This window comes from Acomys minous (assembly GCF_964271855.1).
Source record: "Acomys minous genome assembly, chromosome: 11".
NCBI classification, from domain to species: Eukaryota; Metazoa; Chordata; class Mammalia; order Rodentia; family Muridae; genus Acomys; species Acomys minous.
The window spans coordinates 31,881,781-31,904,704 of NC_140492.1; the positions used below are offsets into that span (position 1 = coordinate 31,881,781).

Consider the following 22,924-nt stretch of genomic DNA (forward strand, 5'->3'; position numbering starts at 1 on the left):
GGACATCTAATCAAATAAATCAATATTGGTTAGGTAATAAAAAAATACTGCCAACCGATTATACATAGAAGCAATCTGATGCAGCCAGTTGCCTATTTTAAGGAATGGCAAGCTGATTCGATACAATTATATCAATGTTCTAGAGTAAGTTCAGACAAATAAGACATGAAATTTAGAATGTACATTTTATAAATCTTGTAGCTTTCTACATATAGTACAGTCAGGCTGTTACTTAAAAGCAGTCTACTCTCATTTAAACATCAAAACCAAAAATAAAATGAAAACATTAAATCAGATAGCGTTTCTATATTTGCTTTCTTCTCACTTTCCCCCAGGGATAATAAGAAAAGGTGATTAGCTATTTCATGGAAGCCCAATTGACTCAATGTCTCTAGTGGGAATTTTTGTACTATATACTAATCACCAAATTAGCCTGTCACTGTTGACATCCTGTAGCTAAATGTCAGCTAATTGAAAATCAATTGGCATTTTCCCCTGGTTCATGCATTTAACCAAAATTTTACTATGCAGGGGTGGGTTTTCATATATCTAAAATCCTGAAATACCTAGCATTGTCATATATTCCAGCAATAACAATAAACATGAGATCACTATTATTTATAATTCTATTAAAATCCTGGTGTTGCAAATAATCACACAATCATTAATAATAGCTAGTACTTGTGTTCTTGTTTATTATAGATATTATTGTACCATGCACACATAAGATAAATACATAATGATATGCATATATAAAAGTCTTATTCAATCACCATCACATTTAATCACCATCACAAGTCACTTTGACAACTACAATAAATTATTTTCTCTCTTTTAAGGTCCAGAAAATCTAGGAGGTTTATCTGTCACCTCTTTTTTTTTTTTTTTTTTTTTTTTTTTTTTAGATTTTCCCTATGTTTTAGAGGAAATACTATGTGTATATTTTCATATTAAATAGATATGTAATCCCCATATTAGAATGTAATAAATAAAAAATTATAATACCATTCTTCATTATGGGGTTGGATTTCCAAAACATGTGCAAGCAAAAACTTATTCCGACACACTAGCTAAATATTTCCTACAATTCCTAAATACTTTGATTTATTTCCTCCCTTGAGATAAACTAAAGAGAGGGCCATTATTGATGGGTCAGTAAATAAAATAACACTTCTCCACTGCAGCCAACAAGATAAAGCTGCCCGTTAGTGCGATGGAGGGCTCATTTTCAACTTGGGTTCGTTCTCTGAAGGTGCTTTCCAATCAATGAGGATGTGAAAGAAAATGCACAGTTGGCAGTGCTGGTAATCTAACTCAAAGACTTGAAAGGAATGCCTTTGCCTAATTGCTACAAATGCGGCAACCTGAGCTGATGATTGTTAAAGCAATTGCAAGCCAAGGATTGTAATTCTACTGAGACTAACTTTCCCGGTACGGAGCAAAATCTATACAAGATCCCTGTTAAATACGATAGCGGTTCCATAGCAATACCAACGCTTCTAAAAATGTATGAGTTGCTACATAATGTTGAGATTTCAAACAATGTCAAATTGTGCACTGTAAGATGCTTTGATGTTTCTATTACAACTTCTTTGTTCTGTGGAAATGAATTTGGACAGAGGAAATTTCAAAGTATTTTATTTATAAATATTAGGGGACAGATATTAGGGAAACATTTATTTTCATTCCTGTTTTACTTAACCTAAAACTTGTTATTTTACACATTTCTACCCATTTTATGTAGTAAGAATAAAATATTTTCCAGTCAAGGCAAATAATAATAGATACCCCCCCTTACCTTTAAATTGTGTCATTATGTATTTCCACAATGTGGTACTGGAGCTTGTATCCTAGGGATGATGTAATTTTGTATTTGAAAAGATGAAAATATGGCTATCTCATACCATTTTTTTCATTTTTCAGTAGTAATATTGTTTAATTATTGATGTATGAGCTTGAATCAGAAAATAAATCACACTATGGGAAAGTTGGGTCTTACCAAATACTCTTCTTGTATGTATGAAGAATATATGTTAATATACCTACATTTTTATGAGTGTCCATTTTAAGAAACTATGAAAAGAAATAAATAACTTTATTTTATATTTTTGTTGATCTATCTACATTTAATCATATAAACTGGAATATATTCTTATAACTTTAATTTAATAGCATGATAATATACTATGATTTAACACGACTTCTTGAATCACATATTTTTATAACTCCCATATATTTAAAAGAAAACACTTTTGAAGCATTTTTACTCAAATCAATAATTCTTGAAACAAATGTGGTTCTATTTTTTATTTTAACAAAGGTGCTTGTTTATTAAAGGTAACAGTGTACTATAATGTTGCTGTAAGAACTCATAGAAGAGAAAGTGTGTAGAGAACTATTTCAACTTGTCTTCATTTCTCACATTAAATATTACTTTATCACCATGTTGTCAGGACCCTGCAATCAGCAGTAGTAGATAACACGAATGCTTCTTTACCTGAATGCTGAACAGTTAATAATGTTATTAGGGTCCGGGACCTCAAGTTTTCCAAATATGTCTTTTGTGTTCAACATCGCTTTGGTAAATCACAGCACTTTCTCTGGTTGGGCTCATTACTTCAGGCACAGCTCACCTGCGGGTAACCCTCTTCATAAACATGTCTGCTCATCTTACTCTATGTCCCTTAGGCCAATCTGAACTATAAGCAGAGTCTGCAGAAAGGGTAGATATGGTTGGCATTCTTAAAGAAACACAGGAAAAATGATGAGTAACCAAGACAAAACATCCACGTGTGGAACGGTTGTTACTCACATCTGGAACATTTGTTAACGAGCACAAGTAATATGTATCTCCTGGTGAGTGCACTTGGACTTCCTGGCCAAGCTTAGGCATAATAGGACACACCTTTTTTGCATCTTTCTTCTAAGAAAACACAACTTAACACTTTAGTGATGATAAATTTTTGAATACTAGACATACTAAGTTGAACAATATTTTAAAAATCAAGACAGAACGAGTAAAATGCAGTGCTTTTTGATTCTGAGGTGGCTTTGTGTAACCTGTAATTGGCTGCTAATATAAACCTGGAAAACAGCCTGCACTCCCAATAGGGGTTATTTTAAACCTTGATTTTTATGAAAGAGAAAGTAGACTTTATATCTACTGATCTGACTAAATGGAACACATATAAAAACTTACCACTCACGTAATTGTGAGGAAGCCTACTGCAAGAAGCAAGATTAGTCCTTCACACCTCCGCTGACGTGTGAATTAAACTTGATGTCTTCAAACCGTCTGGACCAGAGGTAGATGCTTTGAGCATCACAGGCCTTGCCGTCCTGCTGGCAGCCCTTGTCAGTAGAGCCCTAGCTCAAATGAGCTAAATAGATTTTGCTTTAGATTAAAAGGTCCTTTAGGGAAATTGCACAAGGACAAATTTTCTAATTCTGTTCACGTGATGTAAAAGTAGGAGTGTAATAAGGTTGCCTAAAATCTTAAAATAGAGAAGATCATTTGGCAAGGCTGCTGTAGAGTTTCAGGGGGAGTCAATTATATCTATAGTTGGGCTCTGGCAAGCCTTTCACTGGTAGCTCACAACTTTTTCTCCTACTGTTCGGTGTAGCCACAGCATTGCTCACTGTTCAAAGGGAAACCTCACGGAGACAGTGCCATTCTTTTCTCCTGTGCTGTGAGCCTCTAATGCAGCTCCCTTTTGCATTTAAACCTTGCACCTCTATTCCCACCTGGCTTAGAAACATCACACCTCCAATGTGGTACTAAAAATGGAAACTTACGTTATATTTATTCATAGTGAATATAAATGTAGTATTATAGAACTCTAAAATAATAAAGAAATCCTCTCAACCAAGTACATAGCTCTCTTAAAATCATGAAATTATGTTAGAAATTATTTATCTGAAGTACTTTAATTCTTAGGAAAACTAAGGAAGATTTTATATTTCAAATGAGTCAAAATTTATATGGCTGTCTTTTGGAAAGTCAGTATGACATTGCTATGGCTCAAACCTCACTTTAATGTGACACAGGACATATGTGCCCAGACCATATAATACACATCTGGACCCCTGCTGGTTTAGTTCTTTGACTCCCTGAGAAGGCTTTGGCAAAGGGCACACAAGGGACACAATGAAGTTGCCACCATGTCCACAGGCAATGGCAGTTCAATTATTTTATGTCTGAATCTGCAGGGTGATGGTTGCTGCTCTGAGCCGTATTTGAGACACTAGACATGCTTTCAATCACTGTCCTTGACAGAAATCTGTATAGCAGATAGGAAAGTGAAATGTGATTCCTGGTATAAAAAAGTCCTCGGCTTATTTTGAAATTCATTCTAAATATCTCAGTCACTTAAATGTGATGCTCCCTCTGCTTTATGTTACATTTGAGGCAATCCAAATTAATGCTGAATGTTCTTTGGATGCTATTTTTTTTCCTCAGCAATGTCAGTCTGGATTGTAATCCCAGTTGGTCATATTGATTCTTGCTTGACACTTGACATGAGATGGGTTTGTAAGTGAGTGAGTGTGAGTGTATGTATCATATACACATACATAGTACTTAAACGACAATATGGGTCCCCATGTATTCTCCTGGACTGGTAAGCATTGATCTGTCCTCTCAATAGAAATCACTCAGTATCAATGCACTGACCACCATACTTATCCACATCCCAGAACAGAGAGCTCCATGCTTAGAAGTTGAAGAACAAGCAGAAAACAAGTAAAGGAAGTAATTTCAGCAGAAATATCACCTTCTGAGACTGCAGAAAACACTATCCATGCAGGGTGGATAGAGGATCAGTCTAAAGAGAAGACAAAGTTAAGTTTGACTATAGAGAGCAATTAGGAGCAAAGCAAACAAAAGGTGAGGGTGAGCAAGGAAATCTCGGTCAGATAATCTCACAATAGATTTATGATGTTAAGGGGAAAAACCTAAGCAAACATGCCAAGTAGTTAGTGATATTGAAACAAATTTTAAGGGACATGGAAACAGAAAACACTGAGAAATGGAGACCAAGCAATACCATATCTCGTATATCATTCAAAGCTCTTATATTCTGTGTATGCTTAGCTATGCATCTGGAAGGTTTTCTGAGAGTGGCTTTTGAATGTCTTTAATAGCTTTAGTAACATATTCAACACGTTGGGAGAAAAGCTAAAGACAAATGTACAGGCCATGATAGTTAGCAATTAAAAAAACAGCAACAACAATTCTGGGCCAATCTTCTTAAACAAAAGTGGTTGCAGTAAACAAAAGATATTCACATGACATCCATGGGTATGGATTATTTAAGTAGAAAATAAAAGACTTAGGTGACCTAACTTTCCATTTGGAAAAAAAAATTAACAAGAAAATAAGTTTGTGAGTAAAGTGATGGGTGCAGTGTGAAACTTTCTGAGTATGATGCTGGATTCTTTGGGCTCATTGTCCTGGAAACTGCAAAGGTCAACATTCAGTGCATACAGGCAGTGTGGCCCTTGTGGGGGAGAATGAGGAATATAAATTAATCCCCAAAAGTGAAGATGTAAAGGGGTCACTAGATGATAAGAAAAAAAAAACTCTAATGAAAACATTCTCTTGATGAAGGTGGGATGTCCATGCCCCACCTGCCTCTCCTAGACTCTTGCTACTTCTCAGTCTGTCTCATTAGCAAGCAAATACCACATATGAATTTTGGAGGTGATAAGACATATTTATTCCACAGCGAACAAACCTGGAATTGCATGACTCTTCTATTGATGGTCTTCACTAACGTGCATACAGTTATGAACTTAGACATTGCAAGTGATTGACACTATTGCTGTTTCTGGCCTGGAAATAAGGTGTTCAATGAACTTTCCATTCCTAATTTTCTTGTATATTGTTTATACCTCCCATTTGTTTGTTTGTTTGCTATTTGGAAACAGCATTTCACCTTATAATCTCAGATTATTTGGGACTCCTGATCCCTCTGCCTTTGCATGAGGTTAAAGGTGGTTCTAATCATATCTGACTACACATTGTTTAAATTCCCTAAGTGAAACCAGTTTGCCAGGGTGTTGTTTCCTATGGCTACGCTACTTATCTTAGTTCTTCAATCCGAGTGAGTACGGTCAGGTAGCTGCCTGCCTAGGTGAGTTGCGGATGCCTGCACTACTTCACTGAAAGCTTTCATGACTTTGTCTTGAGGAGTTATATGGAAGTGTACCACTTCAGAGCTCAGAGCATGGAAGCAATGTATGGCAAAATCCATGATCCTCTTTATCAAATTATTTTTCTGATCTTTGGAACAAGTATTATGTATGTGGATTTGGAGACTCATTCTAGAGTTCTGCCTTTCTGTGATCTATTATTCCTGTTTCTTTCCTAATCTGTGTACTACAGGTTCACACGACTGTTTTATTATATTGAAAACACGGATCCTAAATTGCCAGGCCCCTGTAACTAGTCTCATTCCTCTTCAGTTCTCTGAAATTCTAATAAATTCAAATTACAGTCCTTTGAAATCTTTAAACATTTCTTTAGGAGTTGGACTGAATTTGGGCCTTACAATGGACAATTTAAACTGAGGTGCCTACACAATAAAGGAAGTACGTATGATATCATGTCAGGAAGTCCTGAAGTAGTTTGTGTGAGGATGAGACTCAATGTCATAGTAGACTCAGAAGGTTTCAACGCCTTTTAAATAAATAATTTCTATGATTTTACTATCAAGCTTAGTATTAGTTTGAATATGGCATTTTCTGGCATTGTACTCACATAAAGAATTGTGGTCTTCTTAGGTAAGCCTCCTTAGTAGTGTGAAATATTGAAAAGTGACCCATCTGCTCTAATTGAAAATTTTGTTCTTTAAAGCAAAGAATGAGAAATTATATATTTTGCACACAACACACCATATACATCACATTTTTTCTGCAAAGGGAAAGTCTAGGCATTCTGTTCTAATATGAAATAGGCATCTTTATAGGCTGATGTGTTGGTCCTAAATGTCACAGAAGTTTCAGTCTGAACTGTATATATCTATTTGGATACAGGTGGCTCAGCTTGTTTACATTTGGGACTGGTGAATAGACTGTATCAGTGAGGAGTGAGTATACATAACCAGTACTGCACTTGGCCTGAGAGTGGGGTCATTGCTTCTGTGACTGCCTGTGGTTTAGAAGCCAGTGCCACTGGCTGTGAATGGCATTTGAAGTTAGGAAAAGTTTAATAATTGGGCTGCAGGAAGCTAGAGTGTTACGAACTGACATTTGTAGGCATAAGGTTATTCTAGAGTTTAAATTCTGATTTCCTGTCTAAATGTCATGTAAACCCCGCTTCTCGATTGTCCCTCTGCTATGTCAATAATGCAGATGCCAGCGCGAGGAAGAGATGTTAGGAGGGGATTCAGGACAGGTAACAGGTTCAAGGATGGTCAGGAGGAAGGATCTGGAGCCAAGGAAAGCTACAAAGTACAAGTATCGCTGGGATGTTTGCTGCGAGTAAGGCAAGACAGCTCAGAGAGTTAAAAACAGACTTAAGCTGCTCAGATTGTATTGTAAAGCCTCGCATTATAAAAGAATCTCAATTACTTCTATGAGAGCTGGTTTAAGAAATAAGCCAAGAGAAACAGTTTTTATAAAAATAACCTCAACAGACATTAGTGAGTGATAAATGGATGGTACTCAAAATTCAAGAATGCCAGGAGCATGTGGGGAATGAAGACTTCACTCCTGAGGCTCCTGGTGCGAATGAGGATTTTACTGAGAACTGGGCTTTGAGCTAATCACGTTGTACTCTGGAAAACAATGTTTCTGCATTTGGTTTATGTCCTAAGACTTTGAGATACCAAGTTTGAAAGTTACCGAACCTGTTAATATGGGGGAAATTGCCTACTGCAATTTTAAAACATCCCAACATTTCAGTTTTGGCATGCTTTTAGATAGCAACTTTAACCCAAATTTATAGTGGGAATTTGGAACAAAGAAGATATCAGAAGGATCTTTTTTTTTTTTTTTTTTTTTTTTTTTTAGAAAATGCAGTGTAAATAGGGACAAAAGAAGGCCTAGATTTTGAAGAAATAATTAACAGTAAGATGAAACCAATACATTGAGGTCTGCTCTAGATTTGCCTGAACATACACCCATCAGTTTCAAAGAAAGATAGAGAAGAGGAAAAATTAATCTGGTACACTTTCATCTTGTGGTACCCTGTTGTCATAGGGACAACTTGGGAGTAGTTTAGACGGGACTTGTTTATGCTGTCAACATAAAAATATCAACATATATAGAGTCAAAAAAAAGCTTCCAATCATTTTCCAAGAAAAACTAGAAGATGAAGCAATGTGCTGCATAGGCATATCTGTCCATAGCTGCAGCCTCTAAGAAGAAGATGCAGAAAATAATGTTGTAGTGGAATCCACAGGGTATTGAAGATGTCAGGAATATGGAATATCTTTTGTCTTTTAATAAATCCAGTGAATAGAGCAAGTCCAAAACAAATACACCATAGATGTCAAAGTTTAAGGTTGTATGGGCAAGGCTGCCAAAGCCCTTCAGAGTGCAGACCAAGTAATCTTGCACTTTGAATTCTAGACATGGTGCTAAAGGATTTACTAATTTTCCTGCATTGGTTCCATGCCTTATTTGAAAGCCACCATCCTTGTAATAGATGGGAATGGTTAATTTGTACCATTGCATACTGTTTTTTTAATTATATAAATTGCCTTTAAATTTTGACAGTGCCTCAAAATAAGTGTGTGTCTTCTGTTTTGGAAGAGAATTTGAACTTGGATTTTTACAACATTGTTGAGACTTAGATCTGGTAATCTTAATGGCTCACTTTACTAGATTGATGGACATCTAATATACTAATAAACCATACCCTTGGGTGTCTGTGAAGCTATTTTCAGAGAGATTTAACTAGGAATGAAAGACCAGCACTGAATATGAGTGGTTCTTTTGCGCAGGCCAGGGCTCAGGATACAAAGAAGAATATAAAATATGGTCATAGATAATCTTTCTCTCTGTTTCCTGGCCACTGTGAAATGATCTATCTTATTTCATCACAATCTCCATATAGTAATGGAAGGACATTTCTGGACCCACAGCCGAAATAACTCTTCCTATCCCTTAAGTTTCTCAAGTGTTTAGTCAGAATGATGAAAATTGATTTAACAGTCATTAGTTGCTTTAAGTATTGAACTATAATAGTATGTTTCTGGCCAAGCTTATGATGATTTTGATCAGTTTAATTACCTTTAAAATGATTATAATCTGACACTCATTTGATGCAGGCTTCATGGTATGTTGCAGTGATAGGTCTATCTGAGAATCATTTTTTAGTTGCCTCTCTGTTTCAGCAGTTTTTGAAAATATGATGAAGACCGGTGACATAGTTCACAGATAGATGCCTGGCCTGACATCTACAAGGCTATCATTTCAAGCTGATAAATGAATAAACCATTAAATAATTCATGTCCAAAATATTGTCACTACTGTCTCAGAAACTTGGGAATTTAGGAAACACTCATTATAACTAAGATTACATTTTTGATAGATACATATTTAGCATCTGTGAAATATGAGTTAAATTACAAGAATTATCAACATCAGGCATATCAGAATCTGTGTCATCTTGGCTGCATCCCCCTCACCAAGGCACTTTCCAGATAGCTTAGGGATTTACTTTGAGGTTCTACTTTCTTAAGCACATTCTTGGGAAAAGAATGGGCATCTTGTTCTTAAAACTGTAACTATTTCATAGTGTAAATGCACCACAGTTTCTTTATCCATTCTTCAACTGAGGAACATTTAGGAACACTACTCAGCAATAAAAAACAAGTATATCCTGAAATTTTTGGACAAATGGATGGAACTAGAGATGATCATACTGAGTGAGTTAGCTCAGAAGCAGAAAGACTCACATGGTATATACTCACTTATAATTGAGCACTAGCCCAAATGGCGTGTCCCATGAAAGTCTTCACTTACCAGGAGATTGGGATAGATGTGAGGATTTCCTACTGGGATTCTAGGTAAGAGAAATACAGGAGATAGGGAAATAGAAGGATCCAGGTGGTCTTGGAAACCTACAAGAAGAACATCATAAAAAGTAGATCAGGGCCCAGGGGGCTCTGCTCAAACTATTGCACTAACCAAGGACAATACAAGTAGTAAACATTGAACCTCTACTCTGATCCAGCCAATGGACAGAACATTCTCCACAGTTATGTGGAGAGCGGGAACTAACTGTGATATGAACTCTGGTGCCCCATATTCGACGACCTCCCCTTGGTGGGGAGGCCTGGTGGCACTCAAAGAAATAATAAACAGGCTGCCAAGAAGAGACTTGATAGCCTGTGACCATAAAGTGGGGGAGGAGGTCCCCTTGGTCATAGACCTAGGGGAGGGGAATAGGGTGAAAGAGGGAGGGAGGGAGGAACAGAGGGAAAGAAGTGATGGGATAATAATTGAGCTATAATCTGAATAGATTAATTAAATAAAAATTTTAAATCCAGATATAGGGACCTAACACCCTGTTTGTAAAACAAACAAACAAACAAACAAACAAAAAACTGTAACTATTGGGTGACAGTCACTAAAGCCGAAGTTAGCAACCTGCCTGTTCATCAGCTTTCCTAGACCACTGTCTAAGTCAGCTGATGCTCATAGCTTCTTCTCTAGAATTGTGAGAGCTTTATGAGCACTATGGTCTTCACATTTGTCCAGGTGCTTCCTGCTGTCATAATGTTATCAGCATTCCTTGGTACCTTCTAATACTCTAGAATAAATTGTCAAATTTTTTTAAATTATTAAACGCTTAGCAAGACTTCCCTTACATAATATGAAAGTATTACTATTTAAAACATTTTTGTTTCTTGTATTTCACTGGCTGTATTTATTTAAGAAGACTACAAAAGTCAGATATTTTATATAAACTACAAAAGTAGATTTGTATTTTTCCCAAAACTAGTTGTCCTACTTGCATCAGTTTTGTATTTAGTTATTTGACGATTCCCATTTCTCTCTCTCTCTCTCTCTCTCTCTCTCTCTCTCTCTCTCTCTCTCTCTCTCTCTCTCTCTCTCTCTCTCACACACACACACACACACACACATCCTCACAAAGAATTTTAGGATCTGTTCACAGACACCTTCTGCTTTTATTCCCAATGGGATTTGCTCCCATCTTAAACACGTTTTAAGTATTTGCATATTTTTGTGTTTAGGATTCTTCCAGATACTAAATTCTGTTGGTGTTCAACAAAGCATAATGGTGCAGTATTCACATATAATGTATGTTCTTCCTCCCATCGATTTTTGAATCATTTATATATAAAACCTAGAATAGTGCCACTGTTTACTGTGTAAATAGTTGTTCTGCTGTATGGCTTAGGTAATGGACAAAAAAAATTACTCTATTTACTCATTGAAGGTGTAATATCTTTATTGATTGTTTTCAACTCTCAGAAACAAAACCTCCAGGCATAAAATCTGTAGGCACAGAGTACTGCTGAATGTAAACTAAACTGGAGGCATTTCTGAATTTGTCAAACTGGATGATTAAATCACGTTAGAATTTACCTTACCACTGTTCATTAGTTCATCTGCTACCTGCTGACTCTTCTCTTGGGTGGCTTCATGTTAAATTCCTGGCGTGTATTTTCAGTCCTTCAACACCACTTTCCCATGAAGCCTTTACCACCTCCCCCACTCTTACAGCTGAGCAAAATTTCAGCTCAGTAATCACATGGTGATGTGGTTGCCCTGTTCATCCACAAAAGCTCTAGAGCTTCGTAAATGAGGTACACAGGGAGAAAAGTCACAGCGACCTTTGATGGAGTTGCTGGGAGCATTCGATGGGGAATTGATTGTCTGGTGCCATGACACAAAGGGCTCAGCCTTGAATCTAGGCAGCTAGTCGAGCAGAAATGTGAGAAATATTAGTGAGGTCTATAATCAAAATTTTAGGTACCTTCCTGTCAAACTGTTTTTGATTTAAATTACAACATTTCAGAGTAAAAATACATGAAAAATAAGACAAAATTATTTAAGGACTTCTCAATCAGAACTTATGAATTTTTTTTCTCAAGGTTAAAAAGATACATTTTTCCAATACAATATCGTTATTTGTTTGAAGATAGTGATACAGGTTTTAATCACAGCCAAAAATAATGTATCATACATAAACATTGAAAATGATATATGAGGAAGGCTGATAATAGGTACAAGGGCATATTTGGTATTAGATATGCTGCACATATTATTTCAGCTACAAAAGTAGGTGATATGCATCCCATTAATTAAAAACAGGAAAGATAATTCAGAGATGTTAGTATTTCTAAAGTAGAAAAATCAGTAAGATGTACAACTTTGATTTAAACACTATCAGTCTGATTACTGAGCCTGTTCTTGTTCACCTATCATACGCCTGTAAAGATAGAGTGTATCATCTGATCCAGTAAACGTTACAATAAAACACAAGTGCAGCTTTCATTTATAACCAATGGAATTTTTGCTATTTTGAATTTTTTAATGTGCTTGGATAAAAAGCATAAATTAAATAACATTACAAGCATATATTCTATTTAAAAGAATAATGAGGCATTTTATTATTGCTAATATCTCAGGGTATAGAACTCCTCCTTGTGAACTGACATATTTAGCTTGGTTTGACGTTTAATGGAACATACATGGGTAAAATTAATTATGGTATATACAGCCCAAGAGTAAGAAAATCATGAATTATACTACAGTCACAGGCTGTATAGATCTCCTTTTCAGGAATAATAAATTGTGGAGGAAAAACATGTCATAGTTATAGGAACATTTCTTTTCAAAGAAATATGAAATATTTGAGGACTAAATGTGTTTTCATATATTTCTCATACTGCAAACCATTCCCAAATTTCCACATATGCTTGCCAAGAACAATGATAATTAATGTTTCATTGAATTCTTTGAGAAATGCTGAATTCCAGAACTGGTTCGGACCATATTCAAACATATATTATGCTAGACTAAATTCCAAAAGAAGACAGCATATTTTATATTTTCGACTATTTATTTTAGAAACATACTCAAGTGGAGTACAGATGCAAAATGCATTTGGTTAAAAAATAACATATGGCACTTACCAGTTAGTTACTCTTTCACACAGATACACACACACACACACACACACACACACACACACACACACACATTTTGGATGTTTTTCAACATACTTCACAACTGGGAAACATTGAACTGTTTGTTCATTCATGTTTTTCTCAGAATTGTTCAGCTTTTCATCCTCTTACTTTAAAATGTGTATAATAAAGCTAAGGAGGGAATACTCATTATTGATCATTAACGTGTGTGTGTGTGTGTGTGTGTGTGTGTGTGTGTGGTGTGTGTGTGTGTGTGTATGTGTGTGTGTGTGTGTGTGTGAGAGAGAGAGAGAGAGAGAGAGAGAGAGAGAGAGAGAGAGAGACAGACAGACAGACAGACAGACACACAGAGAGAGACAGAGTGACAGAGAAACACAGAGAGAGACAGAGAGAGACAGGCAGAGATAGACAGAGAGGCAGAAAGACAGAGAGACAGAGAGACAGATGAGAGATGAGAGAGTGAACAAACACAACCAGGAGTATGGTGGGTAGGAAGGCATGGGAAGAATATAAGGAGGGACAAAGGTGACAAAACCATAGTGTATAAAAAAATCAAGTAAAAAGTTTTTTAAAAATTAAACAGGACTTTAGGTATCTCTGTGCAGGCAACTATTTCTTTACACACTTGTGTGCATACACACACTACATTTTATATAATATAATACTGAAGGAAAAGTAACTTTGATAGAATCTTGATTGGATTTAACTCTTCTAAAAGTCTAATTTTCTTTCTTCTGCCCCCAACTTAGTCATTCCTCGTTGCCAGATGTCAGTTAGTTATTCCACGCAATAGAAAAAGATTTATGCATTGACAAGTGGGGAGGTGAAACACTGGGTAAAAGGGCTGTGCAAACGATACTTCTGATCCCAGTAGGAATTATAGGCTTACATTAAAAAACAGGGGAGCAGTTTTCTCTGTTAATAACTGTAAATTATACGCTGCAGGGTTCTCTTTTATCCCTTTATTCTTTTCCCAACATCTAATGATACACTTTACCTCAAGGGTAAGATCAGTCCCTGCAGTGCATGGATAAAATGGATACAATACATATGAGACATTTAGATGTGGGAAGCTCTGGAGATTTCCTTTGGAAGAATGGGAATTATGAGATTAAACTATACATACAATTCACACTCAGATCACGCCTTTCTATCCACATCAATGTTATAGTTCTTCTAAAGGCAAGTTTTATAGTTCTGAAAATGATGCTTGGCTTAGAGCATACACCATTCTCTTGGATTCTGTAAACATGTACATCCCATAATCTGTATATATTCATACACATGTACTAGAAAGAAGTACATTCCTAATAGTTACAAACTGGTAACATTTTAAAATAAAAACTTGAAAATATTGTTTTAAAGGCCTACATGCAAGTTAAGCATTTGATAATAACCACACATTTTCTTAAGAACCAGGTTTAATCTCCTCCCCTATGACTGTGACTGAGGGGGATTACCTCCCCCTGTATATGCTCATAGAGTATCAAGTCTCTTCTCTGTAACCTGCTGTCCTTCCTCTGAGTGCCATAAGGGGAAATTAGGAGGGATGGAAGAATGGGCGGATACAAGGGATGGGATAACCATTGAGATGTAACAAGAATAAATTAATAAAAAATAAAATAAAATAAGTAACTTATTAAAAAAGAACCAGCTTTATATTTACTTAGAGATTGAATTTAATCAATTCATAGAGAAATTTGTAGTTGAACCATTCAAACCTTAGGAAAGAAATGGTTTGCAATTGTAGTTAGTGATTAATTTATTGAAATAGAAAACAACAGAAGTTGTTTATGACAGCAGAAGCAGATGCATTGTGATGTTATATTATCACATTTTAATCACTGCAGAAGATAAAACATTTGCTTCCTTCCTATATTGCAAATATACTATAAGTTTTCAGGGAAAAAAACACGGGGAAGGAAAAATATTGAACTTTTACAAAGCTGAGCTCTCACAAGTAGTAACAAGTATTTTCCTTCCCTTGAACATTACTCACTACAATTTGATTAAAATCACTCTAGAAAATGATTAATTTTCATTTTTTATTCATATTTTAATTGATATGTTTTCCCTTTTAATATTATCTGACTAATACCTAAGCAACTATTCTTGAGGAGACAACACAAGGCCCTATAAAGTCTTATTAAATGGGTATAGAAATGAAATTTGAATTTATACTAACCTAGATAAAAAAAGATAGCCTATAGTAAAGTGTGCCTGGTTTCACTATTTTACATGCTTATCAAAGAGAGACAAGCATTAATATTTAGTTTTATAATGAAATACTTAGTTTTGCCATTACTGACATTTCAACATCAGTGTTTTCACATTTACTCTAAGCAAGGTGAGTATTATAAAATGCTTATTTATAAGTATATTGTCAGTGGAATTCATAAGTATGAATTTAACTTTCCTTTTTTATTGCCTCAACTCTGCAAAGGTAAAGAAAATCATATGTTATTGACTAATTTCCAAAGTGTGAATAGAATAGCCCATGTGTCCCTGCCCCCTTAATTATTCATGGCCAGGAAAGCTGAACTGTTTGATGCCTAACATTACCAAGAAGTTGTGTTTCCTCTCTTAGCCTTAGCTCTCCAGTTCTACTTTCTCTTGCGCTTAACAGAGTAGCCACAGACTTCTGAGGGCTGTAGGCTTTAGAGCCACAGCTGTGGCACAATCTGTGTGTCTTATTCCAATGCTTTCCAAATGATGACATTCTTTTGGTCGTATTGCTCTTGATGATGAGGCCAAAGAGACCAGAAGAGCAGATGAGTCTATCTTTGTGGTATAATAAACTGCTCAGCACTTGTACCATGTGGAATTTTACTACTCTTATGCCATGGGCTTGTGCATCTTCATCCAACTCCTCTACCTGGTTCCTTCTGGGGCACCCCTTCCCCAGATCCCTTCATAAACAGTGGCCAAGTGTTCCCACAACTCCATACAGAGGGTAGTCAGGAGCTGTCAAGTGTGCTTGGTTCCACACCTGAAACAGAGAAAATCTAAGATGGTCATTAAGTATTTCATTGTTCTAAAGCCAGAAGGCATTCAGTGATTATTGGACACAAGGCCAGGGTAGATAGGTTTGAAAGAGTCCATGTTGGCCACAATTCAATTGACATAAGAAAATTACATATTAATTAATAACAATGATTAATACAAATGAAAAACAAGGTGGGAAGTAACACTAACAGTAACACTAAAATATATTTTAAATCCATAATGTCTCTAAATGAATGACAGGGAAGATGTCATGGGAGAAAGCATGCCTGTATCAAGTTTTAGCTGAAAAGTGCATTCCTTTTCATTATTTAATAGGATAAGAACCATACGACTAGTTAAATGTGGACTTCAAGTGTGACTATGCATATTCATAGTTAACATCAAAGGGAAGACTTATATAAAACAAAGATCCAATGAACAACAATCTGTTTATCAACCTTAGTATTAATCATGAGCCAAAACTCTAATCAGTGTCTAGTGACATAAAACTAGAAACCATATTGCACTAGTTGGTTTTTAGTGTCAACTTGAGAAGAGGGAACAGTTGAGGAGCTGTCAAGATCAAATTGGCCTGTGGCCATGCCTGGGAGAGATTGTATTGATTGCTGAGAGGAGTGAGAGGGCCCAGCCCACAGTGTTTGATACCTTCGCTAGAAGGTGGGACTGAGCAGCATAACAAAGCTGGCTGAGAATGACCAGCGAGGAAAGCAGTGAGCAGTGTCCCTCCATGGTTCTCTTATGGGTTCTCGCTTGAGGTTTTGACCTGATTTTCATTGAAGATGGACTGGAATCTATCAGATGAAATAAAGTCTTCGCTCTGCAGATTGCTTAAGGTATGGTGATTATCACAGTAATAAAAAGAAAACGAGAACATATGCACATTTCTAACTTGACATTTTTGAAAAAAGTGGTTCAATTAAAATGGAAACACAGCCAGGTGTTGTGGTGCATGCCTTTATTCCCAGCACTCAGGAGGCAGAAACAGGGGGATTTCTGTGAGTTTGAGGCCAACATGTTGTAAAAATCAAGTCCAGGACAGCCAAGGCTACACAGAGAAACTCTGTCTAAAACAACAACAACAACAACAAGGAATCATGAATTTATTAAGTGCTTCCAGTTATATTTTAGGACATACAATGTACATATGTTGTGGAATCTTCAATATCTTGAAAGATACAAACAACACTGGGAAGCAGTGTTTTTTCTAGGAGAAACAAGAGAAGTAGCCAAAATGATCTATGATATTATTTTCTTGACTTTAAAATCTCTACAGATTATTTCAATAGAAAAACAATTAGGGATACATATATTGGATAAGAAAGTATTTATGTTGAATTATTTAGTTGTGATCATGTACTCACAAGAAGTGTGGCTAAGTTCTTATATTCATTAGTTGATGCTATCACTACATAGGCAAATTGTTTGCAAATGATTCATACTGAAAAAATTAACCACACTTATAGAATCTATATATGTAAATATAAAGTAAACATAATGAAGGCTAATAAGTGGATATAGATATGCACATGCATACAGAAAAATATGTGTTTAATTTGTTATTTTAACTTTATAAATTGGTAATTATTTTTGCATTGGTATAAGCTGAATTCTGATGCTTGTGAATGTGAAAAGCTGATCTACTGCTAACGTCATCCCTATGTCACATAAACATGAACTTTTTAAAGTGCAATGTTCAAATGTCGAAAAAAAGTTTACACACATATACATAACTGTATATATTTAAATGCTATTTATATGAATTTGATATAATGAGTAAAGATATTAATATGTTTTATGTAATCATACATAATATATAGGATACAATAATATATTGGTGAAGTAGCAGTCAAGCCACACATTTGTTCAGAACTTTGCCAAGGAGCACCAAGTTGAAATTTAGTGCTGTTAGAATTTGTGTTGGGTACTCACCAAGGGTTAGAGATGTGGTGAGCGAAACAAGAAAGGGAGAGACTTCTGGAGACCAACAGGGAATTCTGGACTGCTTGTGTTACGTGTTCAGTTTTTCTTACTTTACTTAAATCTCAAACAATTTTTTTTTTGAGACAGGGTTTCACCGTGTAGCCTTGGCTGTCCTGGACTCACTATGTAGACCAGGCTGGCCTCGAACTCACAGCAATCTGCCTGCCTCTACCTCCCATTTTATCAAAATACTAATGTCTTGCTTTGCTCTTTGTGATTTGGCCACCCTTGACTACCAAATCTTAGAGTGTTGATCTCGGGGTCCTGAGCTGAAAATACGTTCTTCCTTGCTCTTCCCCGTGGCTATCCTCTGTGCTTTTAAGCTATGTGGATTATCTTATCAATTACACTTCTATCTGGTTCTTCCCTGCAGCCTGACAACTGCCACAAGGTCGTATATGGTGTATTCTGAAATAAGTGCTTTGTAAATAAATAGGTATTTAAAATATTTATTTCTTCATGCTAAGATAGTAAATTCTGCATAAAAATAATTTATGAAAAAAAGGTAGAGGCATGTATCATCCAAGGATGATACATAACTTAAGTATTATAATTTATTGTTCTCTGAAAGTTATTGTCAGTAATTTTTTGTTTCCAGATACTCTTACAGGAAGATATACTCTCTCTAACTATCAAACACACAGGAACAGACATGTACAGATAAACAGGCACATGCCCTATATCATTATGGATACCATATTAATATTGTGTTTTGTTTACATTATTAAACATATGCTAAATAACATAGTTGTAATTTTGTGTTGGAAAGACTAAATCAATATAACTAACCCCCCCCAAAAAAACCTCTAAAATTTAGAGGCTCTGGCTCATATAGTTATGGAAGATAATTCTTATTTATTTATTTATTTATTTATTTATTTATTTATTATAATTAATTTATTCTTGTTACATCTCAATGGTTATCTCATCCCTTGTATCCTCCCATTCCTCTCTCCCTCCCATTTTCCCCTTATTCCCCGCCCCTATGACTGTGCCTGAGGGGGACTTCCTCCCACTTTATATGCTCATAGGGTATCAAGTCTGGAAGAGAATTCTTACTCCCCAAAATACCTGGAACAGTGGCTACACTACAGCGTCCAGAATACTTCGTGGTATAGTTCTGAGGCGCAGTAGAGTTTGCAAAAGATGCCAAGGAATTACTATAACAATTTCCCAGTGATTTGGAAATGAAAAGTTTAAAATCAAACTCCAAGAGTCCAGGCATCCATTGAAGCTCTTTAAAATCTTGCATTGCCTCTGCCTAGACACCTGTGGTTGCTGGCTCTTCTTAGAGTTGCTTGACTTCTAACATAAGCATTGTAACTTCATATTTTGTTGGCCTTCCTTCCTAGTGTGTAGTAACAGACATGATTACATTATAAGAACATTTACGATTAGATTAAAAGCCTATTTAACCTGACATAACCATATCCAACCTAATAAAACCGACAAACACTATTGCCAAATAAATTTAAATTTTTAAAATAAATTTACACTTTAAGTAACAGTTTAATATGAAGTGAAGGAACATTATTCAGCCTAATCAAGTCTATTTTGTGACCCCCCCCAAATTCTCATAAACACCACTTGCAGATAATGTCAACACTTAACCCGTTCTAGCATCCACCCTATGCCGCAAACATTACTTTACTAAATACCAACTGAAATAGCCATTAGCTTATGATCTACATTATGAATGGCTGAGATTTGGGGCAAATTTCCCTTTATCTCTAGATCTTTCCTTCAGTAGATGAATTTTTTTTTTTCTAAATGCCACACTGACACAAGAATAGGGTAGGACAATCCCATTTTTACAGAGAGAAAACAGAGGGAATAAAGGGCCTGTTTCTCCCAAGCAATTCACACTCCAAGAGAAATTCTGTAATGTTTCAAAGTCTGAGAATTATCATCTGTGAGTCCTTCCTTAACTCCAGGATCTCTCAGGAGTCTGTTAACCACTGTAGCTTAACCCCCATCACTGCACAGGGACCTGCTCAGCCATGCTGCACCCTCTTTTTCACCAGCTCTTACTTCCATAATACGCCTTAGGAAAATCCTTGCCATTTCAGTTATAGTTTAATTATTATTACTTATTTATTCTGAAGCAGATGAGTTTCTATTGATATAGACTCTCTTATATATATCCTTCTGCCCTCCATTTTAGGAGTATCAGTGTTAAATTCAGAATCCAAGCTCAACCACAGTACAATATATGAATCAGTTCTCAGTAATTTTTGACTGAAAAAAATCATGTTTTTGCTTGCAAATGTTTATAAAGAATAGCTTAATATTATTGCAGTGCTAACAATGCAGTATTTCTTAAATATTATATTTTATTGTAGACAACTTGGTTGCTTTTTTAATATTTAAACTTTAATTTCCTTTTTAAATCCCTTTGATTCTTCCTTTATTACCGTTCTGAATACAAAAAACAGTTTTAAAAAACAGAAATACTGTAGAAAGAAATTAAATAAAAAACAAGAATGAGTAAACTAAGGCAATATAAATGTTGAAAATACAAATTACTATTTTTGGTACGTGCCTCATGTTTTATAATATATCTTTTTTTTAGAAATAGAGATTTACACATTTCATATGACATACCTAAGATCTTTTGATGTCAATGATTTATAAGAAAGTATCAAAACAGAATCTCATGTAAATAATGAAATTGTTTAACACTTCCTACAATTTCTTCTCATGTCTCTGTGGGTCTATGTTGTTCTTGGAGAACGTAAGGTAATAAACAACTACATATAAGCAACATGCTTGAAGAAATATTAGGTGTTTTTTAAGACATAAATTAATTCAATAAGAGAAAAAGTAATGAAATGTAAAGTAGAACAAAATACAGTAAGACAATTGTTTTTGCCAAAGTGCACATTATTTTTAAAATACAGTAAATCATGATAGAAGCATCAAGAAATTCAACTTGGTAAACATTCTTATAATATTCTTTGTAGGCTACATTAAAATGATATCTGCACATTTGACTTGGAAATGAATGAATGTCGTTTCAAAGCATATAATTAATTATCCCTGGTTATTTTACACTGTAGCTAATTTAGATGTTACTCTCTCCAACAGACAGGGAGAAACTTGATTTATCTAGCCTGGTGTCCTATTCTCATTAGGATAGAAATGGTTTGACACCTCCTGACTGACACCTTACAAGTCGCAGCTTGTCTCTAGACACCGGGAAGCTGAATAGTAAAGAGGGGTACGCCCGTCATGTTGAAGGAGATGCATTAAAGAAAGCGTGGAAGGGATATGTGACCAGTGTTCATGGAATAATATTAAAAAGCATGCCTCATATATCCATCATTGTTTTTCTTACAGTCTTATGTTTTTGTTATCTTTTTTTTTTTTTTTTTGAGACAAGGTCTTCCTACATAGCCCACATAGACCTTGGACTTTATCTAGACTTGGTTGTAATGTATAAATTAAACAAACAAACACCGGAAAATATAAATGTTTGGGAATAAATAGGTACCAAGCTTGATTTAAAACTCTACTAGATTGTCTGCAGTTTCTCAGATTATTATGATTTGAAGTTCAAATACAGATACTAAATAAACTGATGCGACAGCATTTTGTTTAAAACAGCTGATTTTATCAGGTTACACACAACGTTCCATATTTTATTTGGCTTGAGGTCTTTGTTATAGTCATTGTTACGTTAACTATCAGTCAAGTTCGCCAAACGGTTATTGTTCTGGAAATATCAGTGCAACCCCTAATAACTAGGCTGTGAATGTTGCTGCAGGTTAAAATGGATTAGGACGTTGATTGGTTGTGCTGGCTAATGTAGCAAACTTTGTTTTTCTGTTGCGTTCATTTAGATGCCCAAAGACACAATTAATGTGTCTCAGACCACACAAGTCACTATCATGGGGTTGGTATTGGTGAACGATTAAAAGAATCACAACCATGACCACATCAGTTCACAGCTGTTCCCCAGTTGGCCAACTATTTTCTTTTTGGAAAAGTGTGCTTCCTGATGCTATTGCTACTGTATGATGCATCTGCTCTTGGGGCTAATGTTCATTGCTTCAAATAAAAATAAATGAGAAAGGTGCAGAGTCAGTCAACCCAAAAGTCCAGAGGTTCCCTAAAAGTTATAGAAAAATCTTGTTTCTAACAATTCCAAATTTGGGTTTTCTTTTCATTTTCTTATTTGTTCATATGTGTGGTCTGATTGGATTTTCTATATTTTTTACTAATTTTTAAAATCAGTAAACTGTTTATTATATAGTCATTATGCTTAAAAGTGATCAAATTGAGTGCATTTTCTACACTGTAGACAATTAGACTATTATAAGCCATTCTTATGATGCATTAAAAGAGAAAGCCTAATGGCTGATTTTTTCATAAAAAAAATCCCTCAATACTTATAGCACTTTAGCTTTTGCAGTAACTCATCGATGCATTAGAAGTTTATAATGTTTCTTGAGAAAGGTGAAATGTATTATTAGCTTTTATAAACTCCATTGTTTTCACAAAGTGCTATTAAATAATTTTACAAGATATTTTTACCTTCCCATGTTGTGGTAAGTGATATAATTTTTGTATATGCAAGCTAGAAAGAAAGAAAGGAAGAAAACCAAGGTGAGGTCAAAGCAAAGCTTCTTTGCTTACACAATGTTACAGGAAAAAAACCCCATGAGCATGAGAAATTTTAAAAATAACATGGGTTTATGGGATGATGATCTAGTTTCGTACTGTTGTAAACATCACATTGTAATTACAGTAGGACTTTTGTGAGTCTACAAGACCCAATAATAAAAATCCCTTGAGTGTTTAACTTA

General features: G+C 35.4%; 1 protein-coding gene and 1 long non-coding RNA gene across 5 annotated transcripts in view; one reads left to right on the plus strand and one right to left on the minus strand.

Moving 5' to 3' along the window:
- EPHA3 (EPH receptor A3) overlaps window positions 1-22,924 on the plus strand; it is a 320,902-nt gene that overhangs the window by 125,301 nt on the left and 172,677 nt on the right. The window lies entirely within an intron of this gene.
- The window catches only part of LOC311609269, a 123,548-nt gene that overhangs the window by 43,546 nt on the left and 57,078 nt on the right, over window positions 1-22,924 (minus strand). Inside the window, exon 4 of one of the 2 annotated variants that reach the window (XR_014783336.1) lies at window positions 9,973-10,070. This is a non-coding gene — a long non-coding RNA (uncharacterized lncRNA). Of the gene's footprint in view, window positions 1-8,754; window positions 10,071-22,924 lie in introns of those variants that run through there. The other variant, XR_014783337.1, reaches the window with a different exon arrangement.